At 44.2% G+C, this 15,665-nt stretch overlaps 1 long non-coding RNA gene and 1 pseudogene across 1 annotated transcript; both read left to right on the top strand.

The window, feature by feature from the left end:
• Nucleotides 1-5,806: 5,806 nt before the first annotated feature.
• LOC112077112 (rho GTPase-activating protein 17-like) lies at nt 5,807-13,983 on the top strand (annotated as a pseudogene).
• A 681-nt stretch (nt 13,984-14,664) lies between these two features.
• On the top strand, nt 14,665-15,239 carry LOC112077111 (uncharacterized). The gene is made up of 4 exons (XR_011478038.1): nt 14,665-14,722; nt 14,801-14,942; nt 14,999-15,027; nt 15,183-15,239. It is a non-coding gene; the product is annotated as an uncharacterized lncRNA (long non-coding RNA).
• Nucleotides 15,240-15,665: the final 426 nt, after the last annotated feature.

Genomic DNA, 15,665 nt, shown 5'->3' with positions numbered 1-15,665 from the left:
CATTGCACTCCACGAGGAGCCTGCCTGTTACGAGAATGCAGTAAGAAGTAAGTTGCTAGCTAGCATTAAACTTATCTTATAAAAAACAATCAATCAATCATAATCACTAGGAAACTTCACATGGTTGATAGATTACTAGTTTATCTAGCGTGTCCTACTTCATACTCTGCATATAATCGATGCGGTGGCATTCGCAAAAAAAGACTGTCATTGCTCCAACGTGTACCTAACCATAAACATCAATGCCTTTCTTAAAATCAATACACACAAGAATATATTTTTAAACCTGCATATTTAGTTAATATTGCCTGCTAACATGATCTCTTTATTTAACTAGGGAAAATGGTGTCACTTCTCTTGCAGAAGTGAGTAGGTATATGCAGCAGTTTGGGCATTGATGTTTGGGCCGCCTAGCTCATTGCAAAACTGTGTGAAGACTATTTCTTCCTAACAAAGACAGCCAACTTCGCCAAACGGGGGATGATTTAACAAAAGCGCATTTACGAAAAAAAGCACAATCGTTGCACGGACTTACCGAACCATAAACATCAATCCCTTTTCTTAAAATCAATACACAGAAGTATATATTTTTAAACCTGCATATTTTAGCTAAAAGAAATCAGGTTAGCAGGCAATATTAACCAGGTGAAATTGTGTCACTTCTCTTCGCGTTCATTGCACGCAGAGTCAGGGTATATGCAACAGGTTGGGCCGCCTGGCTCTGTGCGAACTAATTTGCCAGAAATTACGTAATTATGACATACATTGAAGGTTGTGCAATGTAACAGGAATATTTAGACTTATGGATGCCACCCGTTAGATAAAATACGGAACGGTTCCGTATTTCACTGAAAGAATAAACGTTTTGTTTTCGAGATGATAGTTTTCCGGATTCACCATATTTAATGACCTAGTGGCTCGATTTTCTGTGTGTTATTATGTTATAATTAAGTCTATGATTTGATAGAGCAGTCTGACTGAGCGATGGTAGGGCACCAGCAGGCTCGTAAGCATTCATTCAAACAGCACTTTCGTGCGTTTTGCCAGCAGCTCGTCGCTGTGCTTCAAGCATTGAGCTGTTTTATAACTTCAAGCCTATCAATCCCGAGATTCTGGCTGGTGTAACCGATCTGGAAATGGCTAGCTAGTTAGCGGGGTGCGCGCTACATAGCGTTTCAAACGTCACTCGCTCTGAGACTTGGAGTAGTTATTCCCTCTGCTCTGCATGGGTAACGCTGCTCTCATCGAGATGGCTGTTCTCGATGTGTTCCTGGTTCGAGCCCAGGTAGTGGCGAGGAGAGGGATGAAGCTATACTGTTACACTGGCAATACTAAAGTTGCCTATAAAAACATCCAATTGTCAAAGTATATGAAATACAAAAGCTACAGAGAAATAGTCCTATAATTCCTAAATAACTACAACCTAAAACTTCTTACCTGGGAATATTGAATATTGACTCATGTTAAAAGGAACCACCAGCTTTCATATGTTCTCATTTCTGAGCAAGAACTGAAACGTTAGCTTTCTTACATGGCACATATTGCACTTTTTACTTTCTTCCCCAACACTTTGTTTTTGCATTATTTAAACCAAATTGAACATGTTTCATTATTTACTTGAGGCTAAATAGATTTTACTGATGTATTATATTAAGTTAAAATAAGTGTTCATTCAGTATTGTTCTAATTGTCATTATTACAAATAAATACATTTTTATAAAAAAATCGTCCGAATAATCGGTATCGCTTTTTTGGGTCTCTCCAATAATCGTATCAGCGTTGAAAAAGCATAATCGGTCGACCTCTAGTTGAGATGCAGTCTCTTATTTATAGTCAATACCTTTCAAACTCAGACTATGAAGTCAGACCTCAAATCCCATAGTGCACTGTGATAACCAGTAAGTACAGATTCTATACATTGTCCACTGTCTTGTACTCTCTGTAGTTCCAGCATCCCATCCATCCCTGTTCTGTTTGTCTATTCAGCCCTAGAAACTGTCACCGTTAACCAGGTGCTTAGGCTGGTGTATATTAAGTCAAGCTTAGGTTCACAGTTCACTAAGGCAGGTCCTAAAAGTGTGACTCGAGTGTTTTTTATGAAGAGCTGAGAGAGGTGTGTAGAGTTGTCTGGCACTCACACTCCCTTTCACTTCCTCTGTTCCACTTTTACCACACTCCTTCCCTCTCTTAAAGACCATTGTCTATTCAATAGAGCATGGAGACTCACTTTCTTTCCTGCTCTCTCTCAGTTAACATACTCTCTCTCTCCTCCTCTCAGTTTAACATACTCTCTCTCCTCCTCTCAGTTAACATACTCTCTCTCCTCCTCTCAGTTAACATACTCTCTCTCCTCCTCTCTAGTTAACATACTTCTCTCCTCCTCTCAGTTAACATACTCTCTCTACACCTCTCCTCCCTCTCAGTTAACATACTTCGTGAGGGCAGTCCAAGTCAGGGCTATGGTTCGTATCACATGGATGACAGTCTAGTTCCAGCATTCAGAGTTCCTTTCTGGTGGGTTTTATACAGGCATTTTCACCCTTGAAGGGTATTGCCTGCATATACAAACGCAAGTATGCCTACATGTACACACAAACTCACACATTATGTTCTTCTATCCTCGTGGGGACCTAATGAATTTCCATTCAAAATTAATTTTTTCCTAGCATAACCCTAACCCTAACCCGTAACACTAACCCTAAACCTAAACCTAACTCCGAACCTTTAACCTAACCTCTAAGCTTAAAATAACATTTGTCCTCACGGGGTTGTGGGAAATGTCCCCACAAGGTAGAATTTTCCTTGTTTTACTATCCTTGTGGGAACTTTTGGGGATTTTAGGTCCCCCCACACACACAAACACAAGCACCTTCCTAATATTGAGTTGCACCCACTTTTGCCCTCAGAACAGCCTCAATTCGTTGGGGCATGGCCTCTACAAGGTGTCAAAAGTGTTCCACAGGGATGCTGGCCCATGTTGACTCCAATGCTTCCCACAGTTGTGTCAAGTTGGCTAGATGTCCTTTGGGTGGTGTACCATTCTTGATACACACGGGAAACTGTTGAGCGTGAAAAAGCCAGCAGCGTTGCAGTTCTTGGCACACTCAAACCGTTGTGCTTGGAACCTACTACCATACCCCATTCAAAGGAACTTAAATATTTTGTTTTGCCCATTCACTCTCTGAATGACACACATACACAATCCATGTCTAATTGTTTCAAGGCTTAATCCTTTTTTAACCCTTCTCACCCCCTTCATCTACACTGATTGAAGTGGATTTAACAGGTGACATCAATAAGGCATCATAGCTTTTACTCTATTTCACCTGGTCAGTTTGTCATGGAAAGAGCAGGTGTTCATAATGTTTTGTCTATACACATATGCCTGCATATACAAACACAGGCATCACACATAAGCAATGATACCGTAAACAAACAGAGACAGATGGCAGACACATTCAATTCATTTCAACAGATACAGTATAATAAACAGATTTAACCCACAGTTTGCTGTTTGCGGCCGAGGTGGATAGCTCAATATGTCAAAGAAACTCTATGCAGGAACCAGGTACTGTAGCTCATTATTGTCAAGAGAGACCATGGTACTGGTAGCTTCAATATGTCTAAGCAGAGACTCAGTGTACTGGTAGAGGCTCAAAAGATGTCAAGAGAGACTAGGTATGAGCTCAAATGTCACGAGACTAGGTACTGTAGCTCAATATGTCAAGAGTGGACCAGGTACTGTAGCTCAATATGTCTAAGAGACTAGGTCTGTAGCTCATATGCAAGACGAGACTAGGTACTGTAAGCTCAATATGTTCAAGAGGACCAGGGTACTGTAGCTCAATATGTCAAGAGAGGACAGGTAGATGTAGGTCAACTATGTCTAGAGAGACCAGGTACGTAGCTCAATATGTCAAGAGAGAACCAGGTATGTAGCTCAATATGTCAAGAAGACCAGGTACTGTAGCTCAATATGTCAGAGAGACCAGGTAATTGTAGCTCAATATGTCAAGAGGACCCAACTGTAGCTCAATATGTCTAGAGAGACCTAGGTATGTAGCTCAATATGTCAAGAAGAGACGCAGGTATGTTAGCTCAATATGTCAAGAGAGACAGGTACTTAAGCTCAATATGTCAGAGGACCAGGTACTGTAGCTCATATGTCTAGAGAGAACTAGGTACTGTAGCTCAAATATGTTCAGAGAGACTAGGTAATGTAGCTCAATATGTTCAAGAAGAGACCAGGTACTGTAGCTCAATATGTTCTGAGAGACTAGGTACTGTAGCTCAATATGTCAGAGAGACAGGTATGTTAGCTCAATATGTCAAGAGAGACCAGGTACTGTAGCTCAATATGTCAAGAGGACCAGGTACTGTAGCTCAATATGTCAAGAGAGACAGGTACTGTAGCTCAATATGTCAAGAGAGACTAGGTATTGTAGGCTCAATATGTCAAGAGAGACCAGGTACTTGTAGCTCAATATGTCAAGTAGTGACCAGGTACTGTAGCTCAATATGTCTAGAAGAGACTAGGTACTGTAGCTTAACTATGTCAGAGAGACCAGGTACTGTAGCTAATATGTCAGAGAGACAGGTACTGTAGCTAATATGTCAAGAGAAGACCAGTACTGTAGCTCAATATGTCAGAGAGACCAGGTACTGTAGCTAATATGTCAAGAAGAGACAGGTTACTGTAGCTCAATATGTCAAGAGAGACCAGGTAATGTAGCTCAATATGTTCAAGAGGACCAGGTACTGTAGCTCAATATGTCTAGAGGACAGGTACTGTAGCTCAATATGTCAAAGAAGGACCAGTTACTAGGCTCAATATGTCAAGAGAGACCAGGTACTGTAGCCTAATATGTCAAGAGAGACAGGTACTGTAGCTCAATATGTCAAGAGAGACCAGGTATGTAGCTCAATATGTCAAGAGGACCAGTATGTAGCTCAATATGTCTAGAGAGATAGGTACTCGTAAGCTCAATATGTCAAGAGAGACAGTTACTGTAGCTCAATATGTCAAGAGAGACCAGTAATTGTTAGTGCTCATATGTCAAGAGAGACCAGGTATTGTAGCTCTATGTCAAGAGAGACTAGGTATTGTAGCTCAATATGTCAAGAGAGACTAGTTATTGTAGCTCAATATGCTAAGAAGAGACCAGTACGTAGCTCAAACTATGTCAAGAGAGGACCAGGTTATTGTAGCTCAATATGTCAAGAGGACCATAGGTTTGTTAGCTTCATTATGTCAAGAGAGACTAGGTATTGTAGTCAATATGTCTAGAGAGACCAGGTACTGTAGCTCAATATGTCAAGAGAGACCAGGTACTGTAGCTCAATATGTCAAGAGAGACCAGGTATTGTAGCAAATGGCATGCAGACATATCTTGTAACCAGTTACAGGTGTGTCTGCTTGCAATGTGTTTTATTACCCATCTCCAGAAAGGATAGCCCTCCCTAAACCATAGGGTTTAGTCTATAGATACAGTCACAGTTTCCTTGTTCTATTATGCTCTAACAAGGCACAGCTCCATTCCGTTTAATCCACTTTATTTATATCCAAGGGTTAGATATTAGTGTGCAGATCACGTTCAATAACATGATACATCACCAACTTTCCTCAACATGAGCTGAATGTTAGTTTAGCCTGTTGAAATGGGTCACTTTAGTTACGCAGGGCCTCTGTGTATTTAAATGGCTAAGTGGTCATCTTGTTTGGACATGGTTGACTCAGTAGCAGGAGAGGAGCTAGCGCTGTCAGACCAGCCCGTGTCTGTTGGACTGGACTGAACCTGGGGAAAAGATGTTGGGGGAGGCGAGGTCAGTACAGGTGCATCAAAGCTGGGACCGAGAGACTGAAAAACAGCTTCTATCTCAAGGCCATCAGACTGTTAAATAGCCATCACGAGCCAGCTACCAGCCGGTTACTCAACCCTGCAGCTTAGAGGCTGCTGCCCTAGACATGGACATGGGGAGAGAGAAACCAAGAGAAAGGGAGAGAGAGAGAGAGAGATGGGTGGGGGAAGGGGGGAGAGAGAAACCAAGAGAAAGGGAGAGAGAGAGAAGCTGGCTCTCAGAGGACAAAGCCTAAACCCCACATCAGCACTGCTCTGACTCACTGCTCTGGATCTTCCATATTTCCTTTGAGCCAGGGTCAGGGGTCAACTGGCTGCTCAGTCCACTGACTGTTTTTACTGGCTACTGATCTGTGCTGTCTGCTGGAAAAAGACATCCTCAATAATAGGCCTGTAAACCTTTAAACATCATTACACATAATGGAGGGAGGAAGGTGAGGGTGGCGTCTGTGTGTATGTACTCCATATTTCATCCCTCGCCAGCCTTCAGGCCAGTCTCCAGGCCAGTCTCCAGGCCAGTCTCCAGGCCAGTCTCCAGGGCAGTCTCCAGGGCAGTCTTCAGGCCAGTCTTCAGGCCAGTCTCCAGGCCAGTCTCCAGGGCAGGGTGTAATACTATATATTATTCTGTTTATCTGTCTATCTGTCTGTTTCTTCCCATCAGTAGTGCTGAATGAGACCAGTGCTGGTTTTCAGAAGTCAGTTCTCCATTGCTGTTATTGAACTCTTTCTCTTTTGACCACCACCTTCTGTCATAACTCAAGGCTSTGTCCCAAATGGCACCCTATTCTCTGTATAGTGTACTAATTTTGACCAGAACCCTATGGGCCCTGGACAAAGTAGTACACTATACTGGTATAGGGGTGCCATTTGGGACGCAGCCCTACTCCGGCAACCTGGCACCCAGTGATGAGTGTCTGGATACACATTACAGTTATTACTAGCAGGCATGAATCACTGCCCAGGATCACTGTTACACTGAATCAATTGGATCCAGAGAGAGAGCGCTTCACCCCAGCTGGCATGGAGAAGCAGCTGGAGGGAAATGCATGGGATTGAGAGTGCGCGGTGGAAAGTGCGAGAGAGAGAGAGTGCACGCGAGAGAGAGAGAGTGCGCGCAAGAGAGAGAGAGCGTGCGCAAGAGAAAGAGCCAGAGAGCGAGAGATCAAGAGAGACAGAGAGCGAGAGAGTGTGCGAGAGAGGTCTCCCAGCCAATAACGTGGCTGCAGAACCAGCTGGGTGGTCACAGTGAAACAGAAGAGGAAGTAAACACTTAGCACCAGAGAACAACACAGTCATACTGAAAGTTCATCAGAATACTGTGGACTGTATAGGCAAATCACTATGCTCCAGAACCCCCTGCTTTAGTTACACACATGGCGTTGGGGTTTCATTTGCTTGGAATAAGATAGTTTGCTGACTGTAATACTTTTGCTCATAGTCCCATACAGGAACTACACTAAGAAGGCCACWGTGTGTGGACCTCATAAACACATCTTGATAGTTAAAACCCCCTGCTTCCTTTTTATACAGTCCTTTAGTTTGTGGACTCTAATAGCTCAACTCTGGACCTGGAAGCCAGTCAAAACAGCTTCTTCCACTCAATCATTTCACAGAACTAGGTCTATAACCATTATGCAATGGACATGCATTATATCTATTTGAATGAAACAGAAATGCAAAACATTGGTACAACAACGGTATAGATCAGGGTTGTCAGTAGGGTAGCTCTCCAGGAACAGGTTTAGAGTTAAAATCTACAGGAGGGTAGCTCTCCAGGAACAGGTTTAGAGTTAAAATCTACAGGAGGGTAGCTTCCAGGAACAGGTTTGGATTAAAATCTACAGGAGGGGTAGCTTCTCCAGGAACAGGTTTGGAGTTAAATCTACAGGAGGGTAAGCTCTCCAGGAACAGTTTTGAGTTAAAATCTACAGGAGGGTAGCCTCTCCAGGAACAGCGTTTGGAGTTTAAAATCTTTACAGAGGGTAGCTCTCCAGAACAAGGTTGGAGTAAGCTACAGAGTACTCTCGGAACAGGTGAGTTAAATCGGTGCCTCTCCAGGAACAGGTGATAAAGTGAGTACTCAAACATTGGAGCAACCCAGTAACAAAGTAGAGAGTGTAAAGTGCAGTAGACTACAGGATGCTCTAGGACAGGTTTGGAGTGAAAACCTACAGGAGGGACTCTCACAGGAACAGGTTGGATTTAAACCTACAGGAGGTAGCTCTAATACAGACAGGTAGTTGGAGTTAAAACCTACAGGAGGTACCTCTACAGGAACAGGGTTGGATAAAACCTACAGGAGGGTACCTCTACAGGAACAGGGTTGGATAAAACCTACAAGGAGGGTTACTCTACAGGAACAGGGTTGGAGTTAAAACTACAGGAGGGTACCTCTACAGAACAGGGTTGGATAAACTACAGGAGGGTACCTTACAGGAACAGGGTTGGAGTTAAACCTACAGGAGGTACTCTACAGGACAGGGTTGGAGAGCACTGATTAGAGAAAGACTATATTGCGGTACCATTCTATTATGTGTTTTGTGACGATGTGTGTGTGTGCTTGTGTTCATTTTGTGTTTCTTCTGACTAGTTTCTTCTGACGATCATGAGTGTGAATGTGTGATTGCAGATTGAGAGGCGCATGGAGCTGGTCCGTCTGGTGTCCACACCGCACACAAGAGACTGGTCACCTGTCTACAGGGTCACATCGGAACGGAGGCAGAAAAGAGAAACGTAAGGACTTCTCCTTCTCTACCTCCTCATCCTCTATTATCACACCTTCTCATCTCCTCTTTATTCTCTCCTCATCCTCTATTATCACATTCTCACCCTCTTCTTCTATCTCTCCTTCTCATCCTCTATTATCAACCTTCTCACCTCTCCTCTTCTATCTCTCTTCTCCTCCTCTATTTCACACCCTTCTCATCCTCTATTTCACACCTTCTCACTCTCCTTTCTATCTCTCTCTCATCCTCTATTATCACACTTCTCACCCTCTCTCTTCTATTCTCCTTCTCCTCCTCTATTATCAATTCTCACCTCTATTATCATACCCTTCTCACCCTCCTCTTCTATCTCTCCTTCTCATCCTTCTATTATCACACCTTCTCACCCTCTCCTCTTCTATTCTCTCCTTCTCATCCTCTATTATCACCTTCTCATCCTCTATTATCACACCTTCTCATCCTCCATTATCACACCTTCTCATCCTCTATTATCACCTTCTCACCTCTATTATCACACCTTCTCACTCTCCTCTTCTATCTCTCCTTCTCTACCTCTCTTCTCATCCTCTATTATCACACTTCTCACCTCTCCTCTTCTATCTCCTTCTCTTCTCTATCTCATCCTCTATTATCACACTTCTCACCCTCTCCTCTTCTATCTCTTCTCCTCCTCTCCTTCATCTCTATTATCACACCTTCTCACCTCTCCTCTTCTATCTCTCCTTCTCTACTCTCCTTCTCATCCTCTATTATCACACTTCTCACCCTCTCTCTTCTATCATCCTTCTCTACCTCCTCTTCATCCTCTATTATCACACCTTCTCCCTCTCCTCTTCTACTCTCCTTCTCCTACCTTCCTTCTCAATCCTCTATTATCACACCTTCTCACCCTCTCCTCTTTATTCTCCTTCTCTACCTCTCCTTCTCACCCTCTATATCCCTTCTCACCTACCTCTAATTATCACACCTTCTCACCCTCTCCTCTTCTATCTCTCCTTCTCATCCTCTATTATCACACCTTCTTACCCTCTCCTCTTCTATCTCTCCTTCTCTACCTCTCCTTCTCATCCTCTATTATCCACCTTCTCACCTTCCTCTTCATCTCTCCCTTCTCTACCTCCTTCTCATCCTCTATTATTAACACTTCTCACCCTCATCTTTCTATCTCTCCTTCTCTACCTCTCCTTCTCACCTCTATATCACACCTTCTCACCTCTCCTCTTCTATCTCTCCTTCTCTACCTCTCCTTCTCATCTCTATTATCCACCTTTCTCACCTCTCCCTCTTCTATCCTCCTTCTCTAACCTCTCTTCTCACCCTCTATATCACACCTTCTCACCTCTCCTCTTCTATTCTCTCCTTCTCTACCTCTCCTTCTCACCTCTATTATCACACCTCTCACCTCTCCTCTTCTATCTCTCCTTCTCTACTCTCTTCTCACCTCTATTACACTCTCACCCTCTCCTCTTCTATCTCTTCTCTCTCTCTCCTTCTCATCCTCTATTATCACCTTCTCATCCTCTCTCTTCTATCTCTCCTTCTACCTCTCCTCTTCTATCTTCCTCTCCTTCTCACTCTCTCCTCTTCTATCTCTCTTCTCCCCCTCTCCTCTTTTATTCTCCTTCTCACCACTCATCTTCTTATCTCTCCTTCTCTACCTCTCCTTCTACCATCTCCTCTTCCTCTTCTTTCCTTCTCACCCTCCTCTTTTTATCCTCTCACCCTCTCCTCTTTCTATCTCTTACTCTCCTTCTCACCTCCTCTTCTATCTTCCTTCTCACCCTTTCTTCTACCTCTCCTTTCTCATCTCTCTTCTCACCTCTCCTCTTTATCTCTCCTTCTCACATCTCTCTCTATCTATCTCTCCTTCTCACCTCTCCTCTTCTATCTCTCCTTCTCACCTCTCCTCTTCTATCTCTCTCTCTTCTCACCCCTCTCTTCTATCTTACCTCTCCTTCTCTCCTTCTCACTCTCCTCTTCTATTCTCCTTCTCGCCCTTCTATCTCTCCTCCTTCTTCTTCTCTATCTCTCCTTCTCTACTCTCCTCTTCTCTTCCTCTCTTCTCTCCTTCTCACCCTCTCCTTCTCCTTCTCTACTCTCTTCTCACCTTCTCCTCTTCTATCTCCTCTTCTCTACCTCTCCTTCTCACCTCTCCTCTTCTCTTCCTTCCTTCTCACCCTCTCCTTCTCTTTCGCTCTCTCTCCCTTCTACTCCTCCCTTCTGTTTATGTCATTACTTTCACTCATACACACACACAAAAAAGAAAAATAAATAAAAAAAAAAAAAAGAAAAACCGCAAAAAAAAAAAAAAAGAAAAGAATTGTCTGCTTATCTCGTGTTCGATACATGGACCTTTATAATTCCGAATAGACTTGCCCAGAACTGGCTGAGAGTTTGTGTTTCGAGGGGTGGACACTTCGCTAGTCTCTAGTCACTTCGCTAGTCTATATATCCTAACACGTCTCCCCCCAGAACTTAATCGAGCATCTGGCGCATAATACAACATTTTAGTTCTGGGTGTCCGAGATGAAAGATGATACAGTAACATGTCTTGTGTTGAGCAATTTAACTACAAACCCCATGATGCCTTGTATTTCCTGCCACAGAAAAAGCTCCCTCTGACAGCGCTGTCCCAGGCCATGCAGGATGGAGGAAGCCAGCTGGGGGAGGAGTCACTGATTGGGTGAGTGTGGAGCAATGACAGCAGACATACTATATGGGTCCGGTTTCCCAGGTACAATGGAGATTCTCCATGCTTCTTAGTCCAAGACCAGGCTACATCTGTGTTTGGGAAACCAGACAATGATATCTGTGGTTTGAACATGGTKTCTCCATGTTTAACATGCGGATTCAGAAAGATTCAGTTGAGAAAGTTAGTCCATAAGCACAGAACATGATCAGATTCCAGGACTAAACTAGTGAGAGTTATACAGGGATGGATATGGTTGTTTAAAAGTCCCCAAATGTGTTAGTGGTATTCCTACATTACCTATTACTCTCAGCTTTAGGATTGATAATGCAGTGATAATGGTGTGTGTCTCTCTCTCTCTCCTCTTTCTCTCTGTTTATCTGTGTGTATGTGTCTTTACGTGTGTGTCTTTACGTGTGTGTCTTTACGTGTGTGTGTCTTTACGTGTGTCTTTACGCGTGTGTCTTTACGTGTGCTCGTCTTTACGTGTGCTCGTCTTTACGCGTGTGTGTCTTTACGCGTGTGTGTCTTTACGCGTGTGTGTCTTTACGCGTGTGTGTCTTTACGCGTGTGTGTCTTTACGCGTGTGTGTCTTCACGCGTGTGTGTCTTTACGCGTGTGTGTCTTTACGCGTGTGTGTATTTACGCGTGCGTGTCTTTACGCGTGCGTGTCTTTACGCGTGCGTGTCTTTACGCGTGCGTGTCTTTTGTGTGTGTGTGGCAGTAAGATGATGGATGTGTGTGGGGAGGCAGAGAGCAGACTAGCGTCTGAGCTGATGCAACACGAGGTCCAGCTAGAGAGAGACATCCTGGAACCTCTCAACCAGCTAGCAGAGGTGACCACCAACACTCTCCATATCTTACCCTGGCATTGATAACACTGAGCATGCCAATGGTCATACTAATGATAATGACACCATTTATGATCACTCCTATACCTACCCAGGTGGACATTCCCAACATCCTGAGACAGAGGAAACAGCTGGCTAAGCTAGTCCTAGACTATGACTCAGCCAGAGCCAGGTACTGTACTAGAACCCCAGAGCCAGGTACTGTACTAGAACCCCAGAGCCATTACTGGACTAGAACCCAGAGCCAGGTACTGTACTAGAACCGCCGAGAGCCAGGTACTGTACTAGAACCCAGAGCCAGTACTGGCCTAGAACCCCAGAGCAGTTACTGGACTAGAACCCCAGAGCCAGTTACTGGACTAGAACCCAGAGCAGGTTACTGCTAGAACCCAGAGCCAGTTACTGACTAGAACCCCAGAGCCAGTTACTGCACTAGAACCCAGAGCCAGTTACTGCACTAGAACCCAAGAGCCAGTTACTGCACTAGACCGCCAGAGCCAGTTACTGCACTAAGAACCCCAGACAGTTCTGCACTAAACACAGAGCCAGTTTATGCACTTACGAACGCCAGAGCCAGTTAACTGCACTAGAACCCAGAGCCAGGTACTGTTAGAACCGAGCCAGGGTACTGTCTAGAACCCCAGTACTGTACTAGAACCCAGGTACTGTACTAGAACCCCAGGTAACTGTTACTAGAACCCCAGGACTGTACTAGAACCCCAGGTACTGTACTAGAACCCAGGTACGTGTACTCCGAACCAGGTACTGTACTAGAACCCAGGTACTGTAACTAGAACCCGGTACGTACTAGAACCCCAGGTACTGTACTCAGAACCCCAGAGCCAGGTACTTAGTACTAGAACCCAGAGCCAGGTACTGGACCAGAACCCCAGAGCCAGGTACTGGACCGAACCCCAGAGCCAGGTACTGGACCAGACCCCAGAGCCAGGTACTTGACGCAAACCCCAGAGCCAGGTACTGGGACCAGAAACCCCAGAGCCATTACTGTACCAGAACCCCAGAGCCAGGTACTGTACAGAACCCAGAGCCAGGTTACTGTCTAGAACCCAGAGCCAGTACTGACTAGAACCTCAGAGCAGGTACTGTACTAGAACCCCAGAGCCAGTTACTGACTAGAACCCCAGAGCCAGGTACTCGACCAGAACCCCAGAGCCAGCTACTCGATAAACCATAATAGCTAATGCCATAATAACATTTTTTTTATTTTGCAAAGTTGTATGTGCATTTGTCAAATAAAGATCTATGTTCACACATAGATGAGACAAGTTCCACATCTCATTATTATTTTCTTTTTGTTCCAGGTGGTTGCAGGCAAGCAAGTCTATTCACTTTTCCACAAACTACCCAGGCACTGGTCGCCAAGGTTGAGACCTTCAAAGAGAGAATGGACGAGGCCCTGAACAAAGTGGAGATGTGTAAGTACTGTAGGAGTATCATTCAAGTCTAGTTAGAATTTTCAATGAAAAGGAACTGGTACTCGCTAGCAAATACATACTGTAGTAACAAGACTCTGGAGAAAAGCTGTTGTTTATACGATTGATTTGGGATAAAAACAGAACAGCTGTTTTTTATCAGATTGATTCGCCATATCAAGTGTCTCACTGGAAATCATGTCAAAATGTATTTACTTTCATAGTGTATTGAACTGTAATCATATTTAATAGTCATGTATTGTATAACAAATGTGCACATAAGCAGAGGATTTAATGGGGGCAAAGTGGGAGAATAGGTTTCCAGGGAATTTCTGCAGGTTTCAGCACTATGAAAAACTCTGATGTATAAAGGAAAGTCTAGGGACAGTACAGGCAGCATGAGAGCACACACTCCTGCTATTCAAGATGACCTTGGAAATTGGGAATACTTCTGCTCTAATGACTGGAGGTAAAGTTGAAAAGAATGGCGTCATATTCCAGCTAAAGGCTTTTAACATGACAGGATCATATCTGATGACTGGCTGAACAGAGGGTATTGTGACAGGGGTATGAAACAGGGGTTATTGTGACAGGGGTATGAACAGGAGGTTATTGTGACAGGGGTATGAACAGAGGGTTATTGTGACAGGGGTATGAACAGAGGGTTATTGTGACAGACAGAGGTTATTTGTGACAGAGAGGTTATTGTGACAGGGGTATGAACAGGGGTTCATTGTGACAGGGGTATGAAACAGGAGTTATTGGACAGGGGTATGACATGAGGGCATGTATAGAGGTATGAACAGAGGGGTTATTGTGACGAGGGTATGAACAGAGGTTATTGTGACAGGGGTATGATACAGAGGTTATTGTGAAGGGTATGACAGGAGGTTATTGTGAAGGGGTATGAACAGAAGGTTATTGTGACAGGGGGTATGAACAGGAGGTTTATGTGAACAGGGGTATGAACAGAGTTATTGGTGACGGGTAGAACAGAGGTTATTGTGACGGGGTTAATGAACAGGAGGTTATTGTGACAGGGGTATGAACACGAAGGTTATTGTGACAGGGGTATGAACAGGAGTTATTGTGGCAGGGGTGAACAGAAGGGTTATTGTGACAGGGGTATGAACAGAGGGTTATTGTGACAGGGGTATGAACGGAGGTTATTGTGATGGGGTTGACAGAGGTTATGTGACATTGGGTAATGAACAGAGGTTATTGTGGACAGGGGATAACAGAGGGTTATTGTGACAGGGGTATGAACAGAGGTTATTGTCGACGGGGTAATGAACAGAGGGTTATTGTGGCAGGGGTATGAACAGAGGGTTATTGTGACAGGGGTATGAACAAGCGGGGTTATTGTGACAGGGGTATGAACAGAGGTTATTGTGACGGGGATGAAACAGAGGGTCAATTGTGACAGGGGTATGAAACAGAGGGTTATTGTGACAGGGGTATGAACAGAGGGTTATTGTGACAGCAGGGGTTATGGACACAGAGGGTTATTGTGACAGGGGTATGAACAGGGTACAGAGAGGTTATTGTGACAGAGGGGTAATGAACAGAGGTATTGTGGACGGGTATGAACAGAGGGTTATTGTGACAGGGGTATGAAGAAGGAGGTTATTGTGACGGGTATGAACAGAGGGTTATTGTGACAGGGGTATGAACAGGAGGTTTATTGTGGACAGGGGTATGCACAGAAGGTTATTGTGAAGGGTATGAACAGAGGTTATGTGACGGGGTGAACAGAAGGTTATATGGTGACGGGGTATGAACAGAGGGTTATTGTGACAGGGGTATGAACAGAGGGGTTTATTGTGACAGGGTATGAACAGAGGGTTTGTGCAGGGGTATGTGACAGAGGGGTTGATTGTGACAGGGGTATGAACAAGAGGGTTATTGTGACAGGGTTATGAACAGAGGTTATTGTAGCAGGGGTATGAACGGAGGTTATTGTGACAGGGGTAGCAGAGTTAGTTGTGACAGGGTATGAACAGAGGGTTATTGTGGACAGGGGTATGAACAGAGGGTTATTGTGAACAGGGTATCATATGAACAGGAGTTAGAAGTGACAGGGTATGACAGAAGGTTTGTGACAGGGG

The sequence above is a fragment of the Salvelinus sp. IW2-2015 genome, unplaced genomic scaffold (assembly GCF_002910315.2).
Source record: "Salvelinus sp. IW2-2015 unplaced genomic scaffold, ASM291031v2 Un_scaffold4286, whole genome shotgun sequence".
Taxonomy (NCBI): Eukaryota; Metazoa; Chordata; class Actinopteri; order Salmoniformes; family Salmonidae; genus Salvelinus; species Salvelinus sp. IW2-2015.
Note: the sequence above shows the minus strand (reverse complement) of the source record. Positions and strands in the feature narration are given on the sequence as shown.